The sequence below is a fragment of the Cryptomeria japonica genome, chromosome 10, assembly GCF_030272615.1.
Source record: "Cryptomeria japonica chromosome 10, Sugi_1.0, whole genome shotgun sequence".
NCBI classification, from domain to species: domain Eukaryota; kingdom Viridiplantae; phylum Streptophyta; class Pinopsida; order Cupressales; family Cupressaceae; genus Cryptomeria; species Cryptomeria japonica.
In genome coordinates this window covers 865,341,836-865,364,471 of record NC_081414.1, presented here as the reverse complement: position 1 = coordinate 865,364,471, position 22,636 = coordinate 865,341,836, and positions in this window count along the sequence as shown.

Here is a 22,636-nt window from a genome sequence, read left to right as displayed (position 1 = left end):
CCAGTTTGATGATTCCAATGAGTGGATCATTGACAGTGGCTGCTCTCACCATATGACTAGTGACTAGAGCAAGTTTCTATCATTAGAAGAGTATGATGGTGGTGTGGTTTGCTTTGGCAATGATGCACCATGCATGGTTAAAGGCAGAGGGTCCATCTCCTTGAATGGAAAGAGTAGTGCTGACAATGTGTATTGGGTTGATGGTCTCAGACACAACCTTCTAAGTGTTTCCCAATTAAATGACAGTGGACTCACTCTACAATTCAAGAATGGAGTTTGCAGAATCAAAGGTAAAGATGGTAAATTGGTAGCCACCGGCATGTAGACTAAAGGTAACCTATTTCATCTAAATGCTAATATAAGTACACGTCTTATGGCTAAGCTTGATGATAGCTGGATATGGCATAGGAGATTCTGCCATGTGAACTTTGACAACATTATGAAGGCTAGTAAGATCAAGGTAGTTAGAGGGTTGCTAGTGCTATGCAAACTAGATAATACCTTGTGTAGAGAATGTCAATTGGGGAAAATGTCTTCCTCAACTTTTAAAGGTAAATCTTTAACTGCTGACAACTTTCTTGATCTTGTGCATACTAATTTATGTGGTCCTATGAAAACTAGAAGTGTGCAGGGTGATAGGTACTTCATGATTCTCACTGATGACTGCTCAAGAATGATGTGGGTCACATTCTTGAAAGACAAGTCTGAAGCTTTTGGGAAATTCAAAGCTTTCAAAGCATTAGTGGAAAAGGAAAGCGACAAAAGGATCAAGTGTCTTAGAACTGATCAAGGAGGGGAATTCACTTCCAGTGAATTCAATAAGTACTATGAAGAATTTGGCATCAAGAGATAGCTATCTGCCCCCCGGACTCCATAGAAAAATGGCCTAGCAGAGAGGAATAACCGGATTGTGGTTGAAGCAGCTAGAACTATGTTGATCCAAGGAAAGGTTGCTCACACCTTTTGGAGAGAAGCGGTGAGCACTGCAGTTTACACTATGAACCAGGTACTCATCAAAAAGGGCAAGGACACAACTCCTTATGAGTATTGGACTGGTAAGACCCCTATGGTAAATTATTTTAAGGTCTTTGGTAGCAAATGTTACATCAAGAGGAGTGAACATCAGCACAAATTTGAAGCTAAATGTGATGAAGGAATATTTCTAAGATATTCCACCAAGAGTAAAGCTTTCAAGTGCTACAAAAATAGGACTCAGAGAATTATGGAAAGCATCAATGTAAGAGTTGATTAATCCTTTGAGAAGACTGAGAAAAATGGCAGTGAGCAAGTTGTAAATGAACCGATTGCAACCTTCTAGGAACCGGTTGTCAGTTAATTGAGCACCAGTTCCTAGATCTAAAGAAGATACTGATGAAGATAGCTTCTTTAGATCTACATAAAGTTTGTTAACTCCTGGGTGGCCTGAATAAGGGGCATTGTGAGCCTCCGAAAGGACTACTTCCCTTAAGTTCCCTGAATTAGGAACATAGATTCTGTTATTATATCTGAGCAACCCATCTTCATCAAATGTGTACCCTTCGACCTTAGGGTCGGTCGGGTTGTGTCTTATAGTTAATTTGACTCGCTCATACCATGGGTCATGTCCTTGTTCGTCCATTACTTGCCTTTTGAAAGAGGTTTTGAAGGTTGCTATAGTCATCAAGTGTCTCCTCCTACTTAAGGCATCTGCCACCCTATTTTCTTTCCCCTTAATATATTCAATCTAAAAGTCATATTCACTTAGAAACTCTAACCACCTTCTTTGTCTGGCATTTAAGTGAGGTTGGGTAAAGATGTATTTTAGTCCTTGGTTGTCTGACTTAAGCTCAAAGGGCTTCCCTAGTAAGAAGTGTCTCCACTTTTGCAGGGCATGCATAATTGCTGCCAACTCTAAGTCGTGGGGTGCATAATTGACTTCATGAGTCTTTAGCTTCCTAGATTCGTAAGCCACTACCCCTTCATCTTGGACAAGTACTCCTCCTAACTCTTCAATAGAAGCATCTGTTACAACTATGAAGTGTCCATTTGGGTCTGGTACCTTTAGAATGGGTGCTGAAGTTAGTTTCCCCTTCAAGATTTGAAATGCCTTGTCACTTTGCTCGGTCCATACAAACCTTTTGCCCTTCCTTTGCAATGAGGTGATGGGATTTGCTATCTTAGAGAATCCTTCCACAAACCTCCTATAGTAACCTGCTAGCCCCATAAAGCTTCTTACCTCTGAAACATTCTTAGGGATTGGCCATTCTACTATCGCCTTTATTTTATCTGGGTCGACTGCTATCCCTTCCTTTGATATTATATGCCCAAGATAGTGAATCTTTTCCTCAAAGAAGGCACATTTGGACAATTTTCCATATAACTTATGTTCTCTCAATCTTTGCAAAACAATTTGTAGGTGCACTAAATGTTCCTCTTCATTTCTAGAGTAAATCAATATGTCATCCAAAAATACCAAAACGAACTTATCCAAGTAGTCATGGAATGCACTATTCATCAGGTTCATGAATGCAGCTGGGGCATTAGTTACTCCAAAAGGAACTACTGTGAATTCATAATGTCCATATCTCGTCCTGAAAGCTATCTTCGGGATGTCTTCTTCCTTAATTCTGAGTTGATGATATCCTGACCGAAGATCTATCTTTGAGAAAACTGCCGCTCCTTTCATTTGGTCAAAGAGGTCCTCTATGCGAGGTAAGGGGTACCTATTCTTTATGGTGACTTTGTTCAACATCCTATAGTCGATGCATAGCCTTAAGGTTCCATCCTTCTTCTTAACAAATAAAACTGGCGCTCCCCATGGTGATACACTTGGCCTTATTAATCCCTTAGCTAAGAGTTCCTCTAATTGCATTTTGAGCTCTTGTAATTCGGTTGTGTTCATCCGGTAAGGTGCCTTTGATACTGGTTCAGCTCCTGGGAGTACTTCGATAGAAAAGTCAAACTTCCTCTTAGGGGGTAACCCGGGTAGTTCTTCTGGAAAAGCATCCTTAAACTCCTTTAAGAAAGGGGTATTTTCAAATGTTGGGGTATTTTCCTCCTTTCCTTCATCAATTTCAACCATAAAGATTTGTCCTCCTCTTCTCCTTTCCTTCTTTAATTGCATTGCTGAGATAGTTTCTATATTAATGGGTTTAAACTTTCCTTGGATTTTGACCCTTTTCCCCCCATCATCCAAACATTCAACAACTTTGCTATAACAATCTACATTAGCTTGATGGTCTGCTAACCAACTCATTCCCATAATTACATCATATAATCCTAAGGGTGCCACATAGAGATCTACCCTTGTTTCGAACTCAGGGAATTGTACCCTTGCCCTCAGTAAACACTTAGTTACTTCCCTAGTTGCCTTATCCCCATATTGAACCGTCCATGATGACTCCATTTGATTAACTTTTAATGCATATTTGTTCACTAATTCAGGTGAGATGAAACATTCAGATGATCCAATGTCAATTAGAATTGATATTGGTTGTTCAAATAGTGTACCTGTAGTTTCCACGAGAATATTCTGGTATCTTCTTCTTTGGTTCCTAACTGCTGCATGAATCCTCTGTTGGGGCCCTTGTTGGGGTTGATTGGCTCTAATTTGTCCTTGCATCCTGGGGCAATCTCTAGCAAAATTATTTTCCCCGCACATAAAGCATCCGCCTGGAGGACCTCTCCTACCTTGATTTCTAGGGGGATCATTCCTTGTTTCATTTCCCCTGGGTGGATAAGTTATCCTGTTCTGCTGGTCATTTCTGTTATAGTTGCCCCTATTATCATTGCCCCTGTTGTTATTGCCCCTATTGTTATTGCCCCTGTTATTATCATTTCCATTCCTCTGATATTGGTTAGGCGGTGGTCTCCTTTCGGAAGAGTTATTCCTTTGACCCTTGTTGAAATTAGTGTTTCCATTGAATTCTTGCTTCCTTTTAAATGAGTGGTTCCCATTATAGTTCCGTCCTGCTAGTGTTTGAATCTTCCTCTCTTGCCTTAGGGACTTTTCAAGTACTTCATTCATATTTCTAGGTCCATGCATATCAACCTCTGCCCCTATGTTGGTATTCAGCCCCAAAATGAATTTCCTTGCTTGGCCTTCTTCATCCTTTTGGTACATAGGCACATATTTAAGCAACTTGGCGAACTTATCCCAATATTGTTGAATGGATAGGGACCCTTGACGTAGATTATGGAATTCTATCACTTTCTCATCAAAGAACAATTGAGGGAGCCACCTATCTCGAAAATGGTGAACAAATTGATCCCATGTGATCGTATCCCTGTTATACCCATTTTGTTCCTTGGTGTTGGTCCACCAACTAGCCGCCTCCCCTGTGAGTTGATAGGAGCCCCATAAAGCCTTAGTTGTTTCGCTAAAATCTCTTAGCTCAAAATATTTTTCCATTTCATTTAGCCAATTCTCAGCCCCTTCACCAATCTGCCTCCCGTCGAACTTAGGAGGGGTGATTTTCTTCAAATCCTTTGAGAGTTCCAATATGTTATTTTCCTTCCCATTACCCATCACATTTCCTTGATTGCTACCAGGGTTTCCATTCTCGGTACCACTTCTATTCTCATAGTCATTCTGCCTTTCCCTAAGGTCCTGCAGTGATTGTTCCAGGAAGTTGATTTTATCTCTTTGTTCGGTTAGAAGGTCGATTATAGCTTGGATCCCATCTCCGTTATTCCCTGGGTTGTGTCGAACCTCTTCATGATCTTCCTCATGGTTCCCTTCATGGTTTTCCTCATGGTTTTCCTCATGGATTACCTCCCTTTGACTCCTAGTACGTCTTCCATTACCCCTTCCTCTTCCTCTTCCTCTTCCTCTTCCTCTTCCTCTTGCCATTCTAGGTTTTACCTGAAAGTTAAATTATGTAGTTAGTTTTTTTTTCCTTGTAGAATAAAATTTAATTTCTATTATTGTAAAACATTCCCTTAGTTGAATAAATTGAAGTGAGCACAAGGCCTAGATTTGAACCTTTGCTCTGATACCACATGTAATAACCCACCAAAATTTGATCCAACAAAAATTGAGTATATTTTTTTTTTCATTATGTTTTATTCAATTGCATACTCTGGGCATCCATCCAATTAGGATTAGGCATTCATCCATTCGGGATGAGCTTCTAACCATACGGGTTAGGCAATTGTCCATACGGGACGTAAATTTCCATCTATCCAATACGGGATAGGCATCTACCCATACGGGGTAGGCATCTATCCAAACGGGATAGGAGATGCTCTGGCCAGAGACTTAGACTCATCGGGACCATTCGGGTCTTGAGTCACTCACTAAGTACTACATTCTTCTAACAAGAATGCACCGAGGTCACCGTCCTTAGGAGTAATAAAAAAATAATACAAGCTTGAATTCCGCCTCAGAATTTGGCTTAAAGCCTCGGGAAGTCAAGTGAATCCATACGGGATTCCTTCCAAGTATGCATTGAATTAAGTTTGATTATCTTATCTTTCAATTAGGATTCTTACTCAACCAAGCCTAGACCCCACCCACGAACGCCTGAGTACGAGGGACAACTCCGTCCCAAGACTGCCTACATACCCGCTTCGGCACGGGATCAAGGCGTAAAGTATGTAGTTCTATTTTCTAATCTATGGTTCGATGTAAACTGATTTGTGGGTACGCAACCCTTTCTAGGGTCAATGTCCCAGATAGTTTCTCTGCGGTCGCTACCCACGATGGTAGCACTTAAGCGAAGGCTCAAGATGGCCTATTGCTTGTGGCCTAAACAAAATAACTAGATCCTAATACTTATCATGAGTGTCACCCAATTGCAAATCACCAATATCCCTTCGAGATGAATAAATAAATAAATAAAGAAAGTAAATTTCATGAGAGCTTTTAACTTGACCATCCCTAAGAGGGGTTTACTATGGTTTATCTCAACAGATGTGAAATTCATTTAAAAGTTATCTTATTAAATTATCGATCCAAGAGGGATTACCCGCCCCTTGGATTTTTAACTTCCAAATGTCCCTTATTACTCCCCGATGATTTATAGGGACAATGCCACATACGTCGTTAATGCATCTTTATTAGGCGTTAAGTGCAGTAGTTCAACACGACGGCATTACCCGTAAGCGTGACCCAGAGGCACCATATATACCGAACGCTGCTAGTTTTGGTATTCCAACTTCCTTTATTTAGTTTTCTAACTACGAATAACAAAATGAAGGCATAAATAATTGAAGTAACTACTTGAAGTGTAATTTGCATAACAATGAAACTTGCATAATAGTAATTGCATGAAGATATAATTATTCTATAAATAATTCGCATGCTATGAATCCAAAATAATGATTAAATTTAAGCATTTGTATTAAAGACCAATCAAGTGTCTCAACGATTCTTAATGGGTTGAGTAACTTAATTTTAAAAGGATATAGTCTACAATTTTAAAACTTACTAAGGCAATTTAATTATGAGCTTGCTACATATTAGCCCAATTTTTCTAAGTCGAAATACAATATCTTAAAGTTTACCAAAATAATCAAAAAACACATTATTTCCTAAATGTCATCAAACTTAAAAAAAATGACTAAATAGAAATTAACTTAGATTGTTATTTTTTTTTAAAAAAAAAACAAATTAAAACTTCAAATTTCGAAATACTAAAAAAAAAACCAAATTTTAAACTTAATGGCAAAAGGCTTTGTATTTTGTTATGATAATAAAGAGGGTTGCGGGGTGGGGACCACGGGTCCCATCACCCCTGCGGCCCTGCATGCGCAGGTCCGCAGGGATGAGGGGATGCCGTGGGCCCCCCATACCCCTGCAACAGTTTTATTGAAACTATCCATGCAAACAGCGACCATTGAACGTGGAACGCCGTGCGTTACGGAGGCGTAAGAAGATTTTTCTAACGTTCGATAGGGTTTCTTGCTTTTCGGGTTATTTATTTATTTATATATATATGTATATATATATATATATATATGTATGTTATAATATTATTATTATCATTTTTTTTTTATACAGGAGTATTATAATTATTTTTTTTAATAAATTATTCAAGATTACTCAGAGCAGGGCAAATAACAATGTTGCAAATTAATTCCAGGGACAAAATGAAGCAGTAACCAGAGGGTTTCTTCTGCTCTTCTTTTCCCATTTCTTTTGTTTTCTACACAGGGAGATTCAATCACAAAGAAGGGAATAGTTTATCTCTTTTTTTTTTCATTCCTTTTATTTTTCACACAAGGAAATTCTTTCACAGAGAAAGGATTAGTTTATATCTTTTTTTTTTTTCACACAGGGAAATTCTTTCACAGAGAAAGGGATAGTTTATATCTTTTTCTTTCATTTCTTTTGTTCTTTACACAGGGAGGTCTATTCACAGAGAAGGGAGATTTGTTTATACACACAGGGAGATTTGTCTACAGAGAAAATTGTTTGCACACACAGGGAGATCTAATTTTTATCAAAAATAAACTGAAGACAATGAATCTAATTTCCATTTACTCTACTTCTTTCAATCTGAAACTAATTTCTTATCAGAATTAAAACAATGAATCTTATTTTCTACAAAATCTGAAACTAAGAATTTAAACAATGAATCTCATTCTACAAAATCTGAAAAAAATTTCTTATCAAAAATTTAAACAATGAATTTCATTCTCTACAAAATCTGAAACTAATTTCTTATCAAAAATTTAAACAATGAATCTCATTCTCTACAAAATCTAAAACTAATCAAGAATTTAAACAATGAATCTCATTTAAACAATGAATTACAAAATCTAAAACTAATTTCATATCAAGAATTTAAACAATGAATCTCATTTAAACAATGACTCTCATTCTCTACAAAATCTAAAACTAATTCTTAACAAAACACAAATGAATTTCATTCTCATAAATAATTTAATCAATCTAATCTACCACAAAAATAAGATGCATAAACTAAGTTGAAGGAACCTGGGTGCTTGCAAAATGGTGTAGAGTCTTCCTTGATCCTCCAAATTGAAGAGAAATCCTCCCAACAAAATCTTGGCTGCAATGAAAAATGGACTACAAAGGAGAATTTGCAGAATTTCTTATGGAATAGCTAACACTCATTTTGAAACTTGTACCTATTTTATAAAAGAAATTTCAAATTCCCAGTACCTAATTTTTTAATTGAAAAAAATGAGATTCTCTCCCAATTTGGCCTCCATGCAAATTGATTAGGCTTAGTGGGAGGAGTTACATGCAAGGAGGTGGAGAAGCCTCTAGAAGCTTCTTATTCCTCCTACAACATGTGCCTTAATTTGGGTGAGGGAAATTAAATAACAAATTAAAAAAATATATGTATTTTCCATGTGTGTGTGGTTTATTATTTTTATTCCCTTACAATATTCATTCAATAATTTATCCAAGAAATATAATAGAGTTTTGTATTTAAATCCAAAAAGGGTGATAAAGGAGGGTTGTGACATATGCCAGATTCAATACTGGTTTAAGCTCTGCTACATACATAAACCCTTAACCTAATAATTCACACATTAGGTTTGCTACCTTCTATTCATATTTCGCATCATATCCTATATATTAGATGATCTACAATGATCTCATACATATATGAGTCATATTACAATCCACCATGTCATCTTACAAAAGATTTTACAATTAATTACAAAATACATTTATACAAAATTGTTGTTGGCCAAGGTGTCGGTATTCTTCCCTTTCGATGCTAGTGTTTGTATGCCAGTGTAGAGTATGCCTACTAGTATCACATGATTGTAAGGTTACCATCAATGAAAATACCTTCATTCACCTACAATTTCTCATTGGAGTGTGCATTTTCTAACAATCTCCCCCTTTGGCATTGATGGCAACACTCATGAGAAAAAACAAAAAGTGTCTAAAAAGATGTCCAAAAAGAATCTGCCAAAATTTGTCTTACCAAAACTATGTACCCAAAAATGTATGCTCCCCCTGAGCTAATGATGTCTTGTTCTTGTAGATTAGGAAATTGAAAATCATCAAACAATAGCAATTAGGACAACCACAAAACCTAAAGCTACTATGAAAGCAATCCCAATCCAATCAATGAAGACATAAAGACAAGATATTCAAATCAAATGAAATCAAAGCAAACCGACGCAAATATCTCCTTCATGTGGCTCCATTGTTCTTCTTTCACCTTCAAATTTGATATGGATCTCACCTACAAGTGCAAAATGCAAGTGGAAAGCAAGTTGTTAAGAGATGAAATTCGTAGCATAAGGTTACTCAAAAAAATGTGATTGATTGATTGATTGATTGAAGAAAATCATCCAATTTATAGACAAATTGGAGAGAGGACAAGATTAGCATGAAGAGATTTGAAAGGAAATTCAAATCAATAATGGCAAAATTATGACATATGTGTGATACTTTCTATGCAAGGTGTCTGACAAATTATGACAAATTATGACTAGTTGCTATTCTCATGACAAAAGGAATTAGGAGAAATTAGAAAATTAGAAAATTGAGGAAAAAGATGAAATAGAAATTATGTGAATTAATTAATAGGTTTTCATCCATTAATTAATTCATGAAAGAGACCTAGGACTAAATAAATAGATTTATTTAACCCACAAAGAAGAAGAAAAAGGATTAAATGAACAAATCATAAAACCCTAGAAATAAGAGGACAAGGAATTAGGTCAAGACAACAAGAAATTAATGTAGGTTCGATCATGATTCTAATTGACAAAGGACCAATGTTGATAAATGATTGAGATTGGTTGACAAAAATCAATGACAAATTGACCAAGATTGACAAGGAGATCAAATTGATAGGTGCCAATTGATGAGGAACAATGACTAATCGATCCAAATTGACATGATTGAAAAGGACAAGGATTGATGATGAATCAATCGCAAAATGACAAAATTGACAAATTGATAATCACAAACGATTACTAACAAGCAAAAGATGATTGAAAGATTGACAATAGGACAAAACCCTAATTCTATCATCGATTAGGATTGATGATGTCCAAAATGATGATAAATGAGCACGCACCATGATGCGATAGGATAAGATCGACCAAAATCATGACTAAAGATTGCTATCGACAAGACCTAATTCGAAAGTGATGAAAAATGAGGAATGCAGAAGAAGGACTTGATGCTTGCAAATGATAAAGACCAAGTGCGCAACATAGAAGAAATGTTAATTCGATGCAAGAACCCTAAAATAAGGCAATGTGCAAATGTTAAAGTATGACTCCACAAGCATTGACCATTTTTAAACATCTACATTTTGCCCCTCTTTGAGACAATGTGATTCTAAGCATTGTTTTAAAGAACAATAATGAAAATGCCCTAGACAATAACAATGACATATGCATGCCCCCTCGAGGAATTGGCCGAAAAAATCCAGAAAAGAGGCCAAGTGATTGATAAGAATGACAGAAGATGATAGGTTCAAACGGATCAAAAATTGAAGGTCGGATGCACAAAGGACAAGTAGTGGAAGGTGCAAAAGACTGGGACTAGATTGACAGAAGAAATGTTAGTAAGAAGAAATTAGATAGAAGACAGTTAGAGATGAAGGAAAACTTTCTTTCACAAATGCACATAAGTAGGTGAGAACCTTTATTTATTGTAGCAAAGTGGAGGTAGAGCATCCTGGCAATGAAGGCCAGAGCTAGAACACAGCCCCTTTTGCAAAAGATAGACACATCGCACACAAGGAATGAGTGAAGCATCCTAGGGTGTATACATCAAGGGTCAAGGTCTATGCGACATTGACAAAGAGAATGTACTTATCATAGACACCCAATGATATAGTTTCCCCAGTTTGTGACAAATATTCCACAAACAACAAACACAACAACAAAAAAAAGAAAGGGACCATGAACCATCTTGATCACTCTAAATCACTCAGTGACATCATCGAGCAACATAGGAACATGATCGAAGCCAAAGATAAATCAGAAAACAGATAAGATGTACAAATTCAACCAAGTCAGACAAACAGTTTGATCTTCATTGTCAAAAGTGGAAAACAAGAATGATCGTGCTATCTGGTTGTAGGGAATGCGGTACCCCATCAAAGACAGGACATAGTCTGGTTTTGAGTATACCACACCCTGTATAAGACCCATGATAATGTTGACAAGGACTAATGGTAATGTTGATGCTATTTTGATTGATGTGACAACTATGATCTGTTAATGCGTGATTTCATTAAAGCACAATGTTTGATTGAGTGTCGTTGGATGTATGCTCAGTGATCTGTTTATGCACAAAGGGGACCATTTATTGACAAAATGCAAAATGCCAAAGAAATTGTTTTTGGGTTTTGATGTTTTTCACTTTGTAGGAATTTTGAGTTTTTTTACAATTATTTTGTTCATTTTTCAGGACTTTATTTGACTTTTTAGGGATTTTTTTCCAGACATTATTTGACTTTTAGGGATTTTTTCAGGACATTATATGATTTTTAGGGATTTTTGCAAGACATTATTTGATTTTTTAGGGATTTTTTTTAGGACATTATTTGATTTTTAGGGACTTTTTGACATTATATGAATGTTTAGGGATTTTTTCAGGACATTTTATGAATGTTTTTGGATTTTGACATTTTAGCTGAAAATGAACACATGATTTTTTTGATGTTTTTGAATGTTTTTAAGGATTTTTTCAATTTTTTTGATTATTTCAGGACATTTTTCAATTTTTAAGATTTTGCCCCCAGTGTCTAGCAAGGCAAGGAATATGATAGGTGAATAAATAGGCTTTCTAAAATGTTGGTGGATAGAGGGAAGACGAAGGCCTTTTATCATGGAGATAATACGGATGCAATTTTCAAGGGCTATTGTGTGATGGGACAAGAGACTGGACATGACAATGTAAAGTAGTGACATGGCATGAGGGACATGTCAAGAGGTTTTTGAAACTATGTTTAAATTTTGCATCCTTATGTCAGATCAAGATCAAGGAATGAAAAAGAGTGTATGGATAGTGATAAGATATGGATAGGATAAGCAAGACCAAGAATGGATAAGGGACATGGACTGAAGTTTGGGGTAGGCTAACGGATAGTGGCAGAAAGTTGCAATAAGCTAGGGAATATGGATGAAAGGTTATAATAAGGAAATGGATAAAGACCAAAAGCTATGATGGACTAAAAGCTACAAACAAGATGCATGATGCTCATGACAATCCTCAGCCTTGTCAAGATCAAAGGTGGAAAGGGAAACTAGACATGAGGGACAATAGGAAAGGAAGGGTAATGACAGGGGTTCGATAGGATAATGGAACAATGAAGAACAAAAGGATATGATAGGATAAAACCTGTCCCCAAGTACGGTATGCAAGAAGTTCATAGATTACACATGACGCCTATTTGCCAGGTTTTCATCATGGTACTTGCCCAAGGCGCTCATTTGCCAAGTTTTCACCAATGGACGAATTATTTTTGCTTTACTTTTTTTCTTTTTTCTTTTTTCTCACTTTTTATTTTTTTTATTTTGACTTTTTCAATAGAAGTTGGAGACATGATAGGGGATGAAAGAAGGACTCAACCATCTTTTTTTTTTTTGGATAGTAGTCTTGAAAAAAAATGGACCATGATCTTTAAAAGTATGCTCAAAGACTTTGGTAGGATAAGGACATGGAAAAGGAGATGAAATTAAGGCAAGGATTTATGCAAAGGATGGGATCAAAGGGATCGAAGGATGGAAAATATGCATTGGATAATGGATAGGGTATTGGAAGAATTGGGCTTCACTAGATGGAAATGAAGGCAAGATCAACATTGGAACACACCTTGACGGGTGGTGGATTGATGGAGGAAAAATGGATCTCAGATTGTGAGATTTGGATGGAGGAATAGCTTGGGATTTTGGGACATAAGGGCCCAAAATGGATGATGAAGGTGATGGAGGAATAGATTTGAGAGGGTTGGATGGAGGGATAGCAACTTTGGATGCCAAGTTGGATGTTTCTTTAGGATTTTGTGCTTCAAGGAGCCGCTTAGGGATCCACATGGTTTTTGATTTTTCATGCTTTTGTGTTTCATTGGACTGCATTGCTTGCACAAGGGATTTAGGAACCCAAATAGATTTTAACTTTTGTTTTTGAGCAATGGGCCTTTGTGACCTTTTGTATTTTTCCTTTTCTTTTTGGATCATATTTTTCTTTGCTTTGACATGTTGATTATATTGGACATGTTGATCCTTGAATACATGTGGATTTCTAGACTTATGACTTTTATACTTGGCATCCAAATTGCTTGGAGGGGGAAAGGAATGCATGGATGGATAGGAATGAAGTGGAGTTATTTTGCATGGATGAAAGTTACTCAAATATGTGTTCCTTTGTTGACCTTGCATACAAGACGTAGGGATATTATAAGGACCTAAGATGGATGGAATGTATGATGGTGAAGGGATATGTTTGGATTTTGAAGGGATGTTGGATTTAGTAGGGGTACCCACGTCTTGAGGAATTTCACTGAGGCCATGACCCTTAATATTTTCTTTAACATGAAGGGATTCTTTCTTATGGAGATCTACTCCTTTGCCTTTATGAATATCTTGACTTGTAGGATACTCTTTTCTTTTAGAGAAAGAGGCAAGTCCATTATTAGGTGGACATGACATCAGAGAAATAATGATATCTTGAAGTGGATCAGATTGGACCAAAGTGGAAGAACCCATTATGCATGTCGAGGGTTCATGAACATCTTGCACTGACACGTTAGAATCATGAGGGGGATTAGGATCATGAGGGGGACTAGGATTATGTAGTGGACATGGTTCAATGATAGGCTCTTCAAGATATGGAATGGGAGAAATAATGGGATCATCAAAAGAAATCAGATCTTGGAGTGTATATGGAGGATTAAGACAAGGAGATGGAGGAACAAAAGGATCTTGTGGAGGATTTAAAGGAATAATTTGATCTTGACAAGGAGGAAGATCATTGGAATCCTCTTTAAAGGTGCTTTGCTCTTGACTTTTAATGGGATCATTGGAAAGGATGGAAGGGATATCTTGATCTTTCTTAGGAAGTGGAATGTCAATGGGATTTGAAAGGACATTGTGTTCTTGGATAGAATGGATAGGAATAAGTGAATCATTGCGAGTGTCTAGGGAAATGGGATCTTGGTCAACAATTGGATGGGATGATAAGGTTTCAAGATCTTGATCTTCATCTATTTCAAGACATGTTTCTTCATGCTCTAAATTATCCTCTTGACATGGGGTTAGACTTTGGATATGCATGGGGGATTCTGACAAGGGATCAATGTTTTGGCATGAAGGAAATGCACTTTGAACATTTGTGATGGATTCTGGCAAGGAATCAATGCTTGAACATGAGAAGAGGGACTTTGAATGAGGTCCTCTAAAATAGGTAATGGCAATAAAGTGCATGGTGGCATTGGGTCTTGCATTTCTGAAACATGATGAGGATGTGCATCATGAATTGGATTATCTTGGCAATCAATTATGGATAGCCCTTGGATAATTTTATCCTTGGGTGTATTATTTGATGAGGAAAATATGGAAGGTTCTTGTGAAACTTCTAAAGGTGTAGGGATAGATGTCATTGGAGAGTCAATTTGTTTGTGGGGGGATGAGGCATTGCTAGACATAAGTGTATTATCTTGATCTTCCTCAAAGAACTCACTTGGTAAATTCCTTAAGATCCTTGCAATAAGGCCACCTTTCTTTCGAGGTTTTGACATAGTTGCATCTGGAATTTGAACTTGTTTGGAAAGGACTTGGTTCTGGTCTGATGTCATGTTTTGATTTTGAACTAGATGTTGATCAAATTGGTTTGACATGTTCAAAATTTGGCTTGGTACATGTTGCAAGTTTTGTTTTTCAATTTGTGATTGTAGTTGTTGATACTGAGTTTGTTGTCAATAATTAACAGTTGGTTGGACATATTGTTGAAATTGGACCATTGGTTGTGTTGGTTGTATATGTTGGACCATTGGTTGTGTCTATTGGAAATGTTGGAACTATTGAACAATTGGTTGTGATGGTTGAAAATGTGATTGATAGTAAACACCTTCTTGTTCTTGTTGTGAAGGCATGTAATGTTGTTGTCTCTTTTCTTGAAATTATTTCATCATCTCTATTTGTGAGAGAAGATCTAGTATGTTTGATTGTTCGATAAGAGATCTTACATCAATTGGCTCAATAATTGGATTTTGACCTGGAAATTTTTGAAATAGTTTGGACATTTGTGATCTATTCTTCTCAATGTTTTTCACTTTTTGTTCCAAAATCTCCTTTTCTTGAGCTAGTTTCTCCTCTAGTTTTTGTATTTGGACATTTACATCATCATGATAAGTTTGATCCAAGTTCTGAGACATGTAGAGATTGGATCGACATGATTGATTTCTCAATTGTAATGACATGGCTTCGTAAGAAGGTTGAGACCTCGTTTCCACAAACATGTCACTATGCAATGCAACTAATGGGATTGACAAATGCAACCTAAAAGGATGACAATGCAACTTAATGTTTTTGTACCTTTTGAATTTTTTGGAGACAAACTTTTGAAATGCAAAGCTAAAACCTTGGGAAATTGAAATGAAGTCAAGACCTTAAAGGACAAAGGATCAAACGACAATAGGACAAATTGACAATGTCTCACCTATATGCTTGGATACTAAGCTAGGTTTGACAAAAATGATATTAATGAAAGGACAAATTTTAGACAAGGTCAAGACTCCCTAACAATAACTTAGGGTATCATCCAAAGTTTTTATTTTTCAAGTTTGAAAAACCAAATTTTTGAGACTAAATGCAAGAAGGCAATGATTATGACAATGACTTAGGATATGCCATGAAAATGATCTAAGGATATGATATGACAATATGAAGCCAGGACAAGATGACAATACAATGATAAGGATATGCAAAGACCAATTACTTGGAATATGCAAAATGCAACCTATGCAAGACCTAATTTTAGGATGACAAGGATAATGCGCGAATGTCACCTAAATGGAAATCTAGCTTAGATATGACAATGAAATGCAAACTTAAGGAAATGATTTTGAACCTAAGTGAAAAATGAGGACGCTTGCAATGAAAAGGACTAAAATGAAGGGAGATGACAATATGTCCTAGGACCTAAGTTGGACTATGCAAAGCCTAGCCTAAAGTGACATGAATTTTGAAACAAAGACATTCAATGTTTTGACAAGCCATGTTCAAATGTTGGATTAATACTTGGACAAATTTGGACTTTTATTTGGATTTTGTTTTGAATTGAAGGTTGTTGATTTTGAAAAACCCATGTTGATTATGAGCACTTTTGAAAGTTTGTTTTTGATTTAACTTTTGACAATCACGGAAGACAAAAATGTTTGTTTGACTTTGACTCAAGACAATCAAGCACATTCACAACAAATCCTATGGCTAGCAAGGGAAATATCTATTGAATCCTCTAACCATAAAATACAACACTCAGCCAGATAGCTAGATGCTTGGTAGCATTGGCTCCCCCTTATAGTGCACTCACTTCTCAGGCATACCAAGCTTCGAGTTCAAGGGGCATCACTTCCCAAGAACTTGCTATCTCTAACTGAGGAGTACATGAGAGGTGTCTTTGGCATGCATGTTTCACAATGCCTGAGCCAATAGATAGAAGGATTTTGGTGTCTAAAAACAAGAGATTCTAGTAAGGGCATCCATTCGGGTGGGTATTGATCTGGTGAATAAATCATCGCAATACCACTCCAGCACCCATTGTCTACAACTTTCATTGCATCCATAGTTATTTAGAGTGGTTTGGAAGATCTTGGCTTTAGCCCGTCACCACTTTGGGTCGTTCCCTCTCACCAATGCCTATGTGAAGTGCCAGGCAAATTGGGAGGCAGGCCTAGTTCTAAGGGTTAAAACATGCAATCAAATTAAAAATAGACAAAGCATGCATGGTGTTAATTAACCTTTAAGAAATGAAATGTGCAACTACTTTAAAAATCACAAGCAAGATGTTTTAATTAGAGTCTTTGACCGCGTCCTACATAAGATTCGTTAGTAGTTGCATTTTTAGTCTTCATCACACGTAACACCAAGATGTTGCACAGAGAATTAGCACCAAAGAAAAATCAGAATGTAAGAAACAAAATGAAAACAAACAAATTTGCAAGTAAATACAACTGATTTCACCTCTATTTCTAGCCTTACACAGGTGCAGAATGCCTCAACACAAGCGCAGAAAACTCAAACACAGGCACATAAAACTAAAACATAGGCATAGAAAACTCAAACACAGGTGTAGAAAACATCAACACAGGCACAAAAGTGTCCAAAAAGCTTCGAGTCACCCTATTTCTTGATTTTTTCACCTACAAACAGCTCAAAAGCACTCAAAACATGGTTAAGGGGTTAGTTCACGTCGGGTTCACCAAAATGTAGATTAGGAAATTGAAAATCATCAAAGCAATAGCAATTAGGACAACCACAAAACCTAAAGCTGCTATGAAAGCAATCCCATCCAATCAATGAAGACATAAAGACAAGATATTCAAATCAAATGAAATCGGAGAAAACCAATGCAGATATTTCCTTATGTGGCTCCATTGTTCTTCTTTCACCTTCAAATTTGATGTGGATCTCACCTACAAGTGCAAAATGCAAGTGGAAAGCAAGTTGTTAAGAGATGAAATTCGTAGCATAAGGTTACTCAAAAAAATGTGATTGATTGATTGATTGATTGATTGATTGAAGAAAATCATCCAATTTATAGACAAATTGGAGAGAGGACAAGATTATCATGAAGAGATTTGAAATGAAATTCAAATCAAGAATGGAAAAATTATGAAAAATGTGTGACACTTTCTATGCAAGGTGTATGACAAATTATGACAAATTATGACCAGTTGCTATTCTCATTACAAAAGGAATTAGGAGAAATTAGCAAATTAGAAAATTGAGGAAAAAGATGAAATAGAAATTAGGTGAATTAATTAATAGGTTTTCATCCATTAATTAATTCATGAAAGAGACCTAGGACTAAATAAATAGATTTATTTAACCCACAAAGAAGAAGAAAAAGGATTAAATGAACAAATCATAAAACCCTAGAAATAAGAGGACAAGGAATTAGGTCAAGACAACAAGAAATTAATGTAGGTTCAATCATGATTCTAATTGACAAAGGACCAATGTTGATAAATGATTGAGATTGGTTGACAAAAATCAATGACAAATTGACCAAGATTGACAAGGAGATCAAATTGATAGGCGCCAATTGACGAGGAACAATGACTAATCGATCCAAATTGACATGATTGAAAAGGACAAGGATCGATGATGAATCGATCACAAAATGACAAAATTGACAAATTGATAATCGTAAATGATTACTAACAAGCTAAAGATGATTGACAGATTGACAAGAGGACAAAAACCTAATTCTATCATCGATTAGGATTGACGATGTCCAAAATGATGATAAATGAGCACGCACCGTGATGCGGCAGGATAAGATCGACCAAAATCATGACTGAAGATTGCTATCAATGAGACCTAATTTGAAAGTGATGAAAAATGAGGAATGCAGAAGAAGGACTCGATGCTTGCAAATGATAAAGACCAAGTGCGCAACATAGAAGAAATGTTAATGCGATGCAAGAACCCTAAAATAAGGCAATGCACAAATGTTAAAGTATGACTCCACAATCGTTGACCATTTTTAGATGTCTATAGTTCTGATCCTTTTTCTCATCACACTACTCCCCCTTTGACATCAATGACAAAGATTGTCATTCATTGTCAATGGAGTCTTGCCTAGATTGTTGTAACCGGTGGGTTACAATCTAAAAAATATCTGTCGAAACCAATTTTAAACTGCTGGTGAATCTTTTGCTATATTGTAATGACTCTTGTGTTCTCTAAACTGTATCAGTGAGTATGTCCATTTTCTCTTTTAGTGTCTTAAGTTCGGGAACTAGAGCCTCAAAAAAATTCTTTTCTCAAAGAAATGAGGTAGTCTAGTTTTGGACCAAGTTTACATTTTAAGCTTTTTGCCTTAAGCTTAACTTTCTCTTTGTCCTTCTCTAACTTCTCAATTTTCTCTTCTAGATCTCCAATTTTCTTTTCTATCTCCAAAAATGAATCAGATGTACCTATCAGATTGTCAGCAACATTGTTTATTTCAGTTTGAGTTTTGCTGATCTCTGAATCTATATCTTGTGTCAAGATGTCTGTTTTGCAAGTATCCCTATACATTTTCTTAAAATCCAAAATTGTTTTTCCTAGATCCGGTAATAAGGTGTCCATTTTCTCCTTGTTCTTCTTAACAATTTCCTCAAGGAATTTCTCTTTTTCCTTAATCAATCTCTCCTTGAATGTGTCCTCATTTATTTGATCAACAGTCAAAATGTTGCCAATGATGAACTTTGACAATGTGTCTAGTTGACCTAAAGAAGCTTTATTATCCACTATGCATTTAGGTGCTACCAGTTTAAGAATAGGGATTGTATCATCTATAGCCTTATAGGATTATGCGTTACACTCTGTGATCTTCTTTATTGAATCCAATAAGACCTTTGTTACATTTGTAGGTCAAAATTATGCTATAGAAGTACCAGATGTTTGTCCAACTATTCTCACAGCATCCATGCTACTGGTTCTAGTAAGTACCTTGCTTGATTCAACCTCTGGAAGTTCAGTCTGTGTTTTCATTTCTACTAGCAAAGGTTTAAGCTTTTCACTTTTATCCGGTGGCACTATCTCTATCTGAACTTATGTCTCAACCTGTTCCTATTCTGGTTTCTCCATCTATGTCTTAGAAGGTTTCTCTGAGCTCTTAACAACTGGTTTCTCAATTCGTGTCTTTGTATGCACTTCCAATTTCTTAGTTTGTACCTTTGCACTATCCATTTTTGGTTCTCTAGACTGTTTTCTAGTTTTATCTGCCGATTCTTCTAATGTTTTACTAGTGTTGTCCTCTATTGGTTGCTCTGTTAGAGTAGGTTGTTTTGTGCTCATGTTTATAGTGTTATTAACCTCAACCTCAACATCTACAACTAGTAACTCAGTAGTCACTTCTTCCTTCTTATCCTTAATGGTTTCTCTATCAACCACAACATTTACTTCCTATGTGTCTATATTTACACTTGACACAATTTCAGATTTAGGATTAGTATCCTCAAGTGGAGTCTCCATACTCTCAGTGGCTGGTTGACTATCTGTAGTATCTACCGGTGGAGTATCTGAAGGAGGTGGGAGCACATTATCAGTTATTTTAAGGCTTGGAGCTCCACCTACCTTACCTTTTCCCTTATCCCTGTCCTTTTGGTATACTCTGATAGTTTTGGGTCTTAGTAACTCTTCTTGTTTCTCTTTTTATACAAATAATATATCCCATGCATCTACTATTTCCTCAAAAAACTTCATTTGCTCTACTTTCCATCAGTGCTACATGCTGGTGATCAGTTGAAAATACTATCTGGTTAGCTTCACTGATTAATTTATCTATTTCATCAGGTGAGTTAACTGGATGCACTGCAAGTATTTTTTCATTTTTTATTTTCTTATCTAGCTCAACAATAGCTACTCTTCTAGCTCCTACTCTTCTATACAGATCATTTGGTATTTCATCAACAATTTCCATCAAAAATTTCTTGTAAATGTCTAAGTGTAAAATTACACTGTTCTCTATGCTTTCTTTGTCATCAGCAGATAGTGTGTTGTATAGTTTGCTAATGTTTTTCAACTTTCCATCTTTAGTTATTTCACTTAAGAGTTTATCCAGTGGAGCAATATCTTGATTTAACTTCTTCTTCTTCTTATTCTTAGGAGTTAACTTCTTTACTCATGGCCTCACTGCCTATTGTTTTTGTCTTGTTTTTCTAGGAGTGGGTGAGGTTACCAGTGAGGGTTTTCTTTTCCTTTCTACCTTTTGAATACTGCTGGCATATCACTTTCAGAGGAGGTTCCAACTGGTGAAAGATGAGCTTCCGGTTGAAGTCCTTCCAACTCACTTTCTTTTATACTAGTTTGTTTCAAGACATCTTCCTTAATTGCCTTTGTCTATCGGGTTCCTTTCCTTACTATTTCTTTAGCCTTCTTAACCCTTTTCCTAGACTGAATTCCACTCTCAATTGTTTCTGCATTTCCAAAGACTTTCTCAGTGGGTTCCTTTGGTTCTTCAAGGAGGGCTTTTGCATAAGTTTCTATGATGTTATCATCTATTTCCTTGCCCATTTTAGTTACCCAGAAGTTCTAGGGACAGCTACCTCCATCCAGATTTCATCTTTTTTAATTACAAAGCAAATTTCCTTCTAATATTTATCTGCAATAGCTTGTGACAGTCTTATTCTTGTTTTCATTTGAGCCTTTAATGCTTTAAAATGTTCATTTAAGTTTTTCTCCCTATTTTCTCCCATGTTGTTCAATAGATCCAATAGTTGCTTTCCTACCAGTATATCAAAGCCAAAATCTCTTCTACCAATACCGAGAACTTTCTTAGTAATGTACATCATTAGGAAAACAAGAAAATTTCCAAATCTAAAGGTTCCTTTCTTATCTCCTTTAATCTTCTTTAGATTGTCTATCAATTCATCTTTTAGCCATTCATAGACATCTATTCTAGAATTTTCATTTACCATGTCATATGCACTTTTGATACATAGGCTAGAAACTGAGTTCAACCTATTTGCATGTGTGGCTTTGTAACCTAAGATCATACTGATAAATCTAACATTTATGTCCTTTACATCATTTACCCTTAGAGACCTTCTGTCAAAAGTTGCACAGATTAGTTTCATCACTGTGTCATTTGGGACTTTCTTTGTTCTATCATGTCTACTACCAGTAAGGTAACCCTATTACTGCTTTTACTACTTCTTTGGTGATTTTGTGAATTGAATCCAGCCAAAAGAATTCTCCAGGACTCTGCTTAGGACTATTCTTATTACATCTTTGGGAAAATCAAGAATGCTAAGAATATCCACAAAGCCTAGGGTTTTTACTACCTTATGTTTCGGCTTAACATTACCATCTTCATCACAAATCATAGTCCTATACATGTTTTTGATCTCATCATCACCTAATTCCTCTATATGACAATGTATTTATATTCTAGGGTCTTCAGCATATACTACTCCATTAGGAATTTGAGAAAATGCACCTATGCTATCATCTTTCTTTGAAATTTCATGAACTAGTTTAAATATGGGTCTAGGGTGCTTAATAACCTCAATCACAATAGGGTTTGCAATAAATTCAGGAGTGGATGAAGAAGCCATAGTTATAAATACCTCAATCTTCCTTAAGGATGAATGCTTGGATGAACTACTTCACTTCTTTGCTAAGGATGCCTTTGCTTGGGAATTTTCATGCTCTTCAAAGATTTGAATGCTCGGTGAATGAAAAAGGAGCCAAAACACTTTCTTTATAATGTTATTTTCTCCAACTACCATATTTAATGCTTGTTGGTTAAGTCACAACTTAACTCATCTACCAATATAGAAGTAATTTCCACTTCTTACCATCAATCGAGGGTATAGTAGCATGTTTTTCAATTTGTTGCTAAACCCCCAAAGGATTTTCCTTTAGTTAGATGAAGAGTCTCCTATAGGTGGAGTGTTACTTTGTTCTACCAATGTAGGGGTATTCCCATAAACATTTTGATCTGACTTTCTAATCTGTTGTTTTGATAATTCTTGCTTTACCTCTT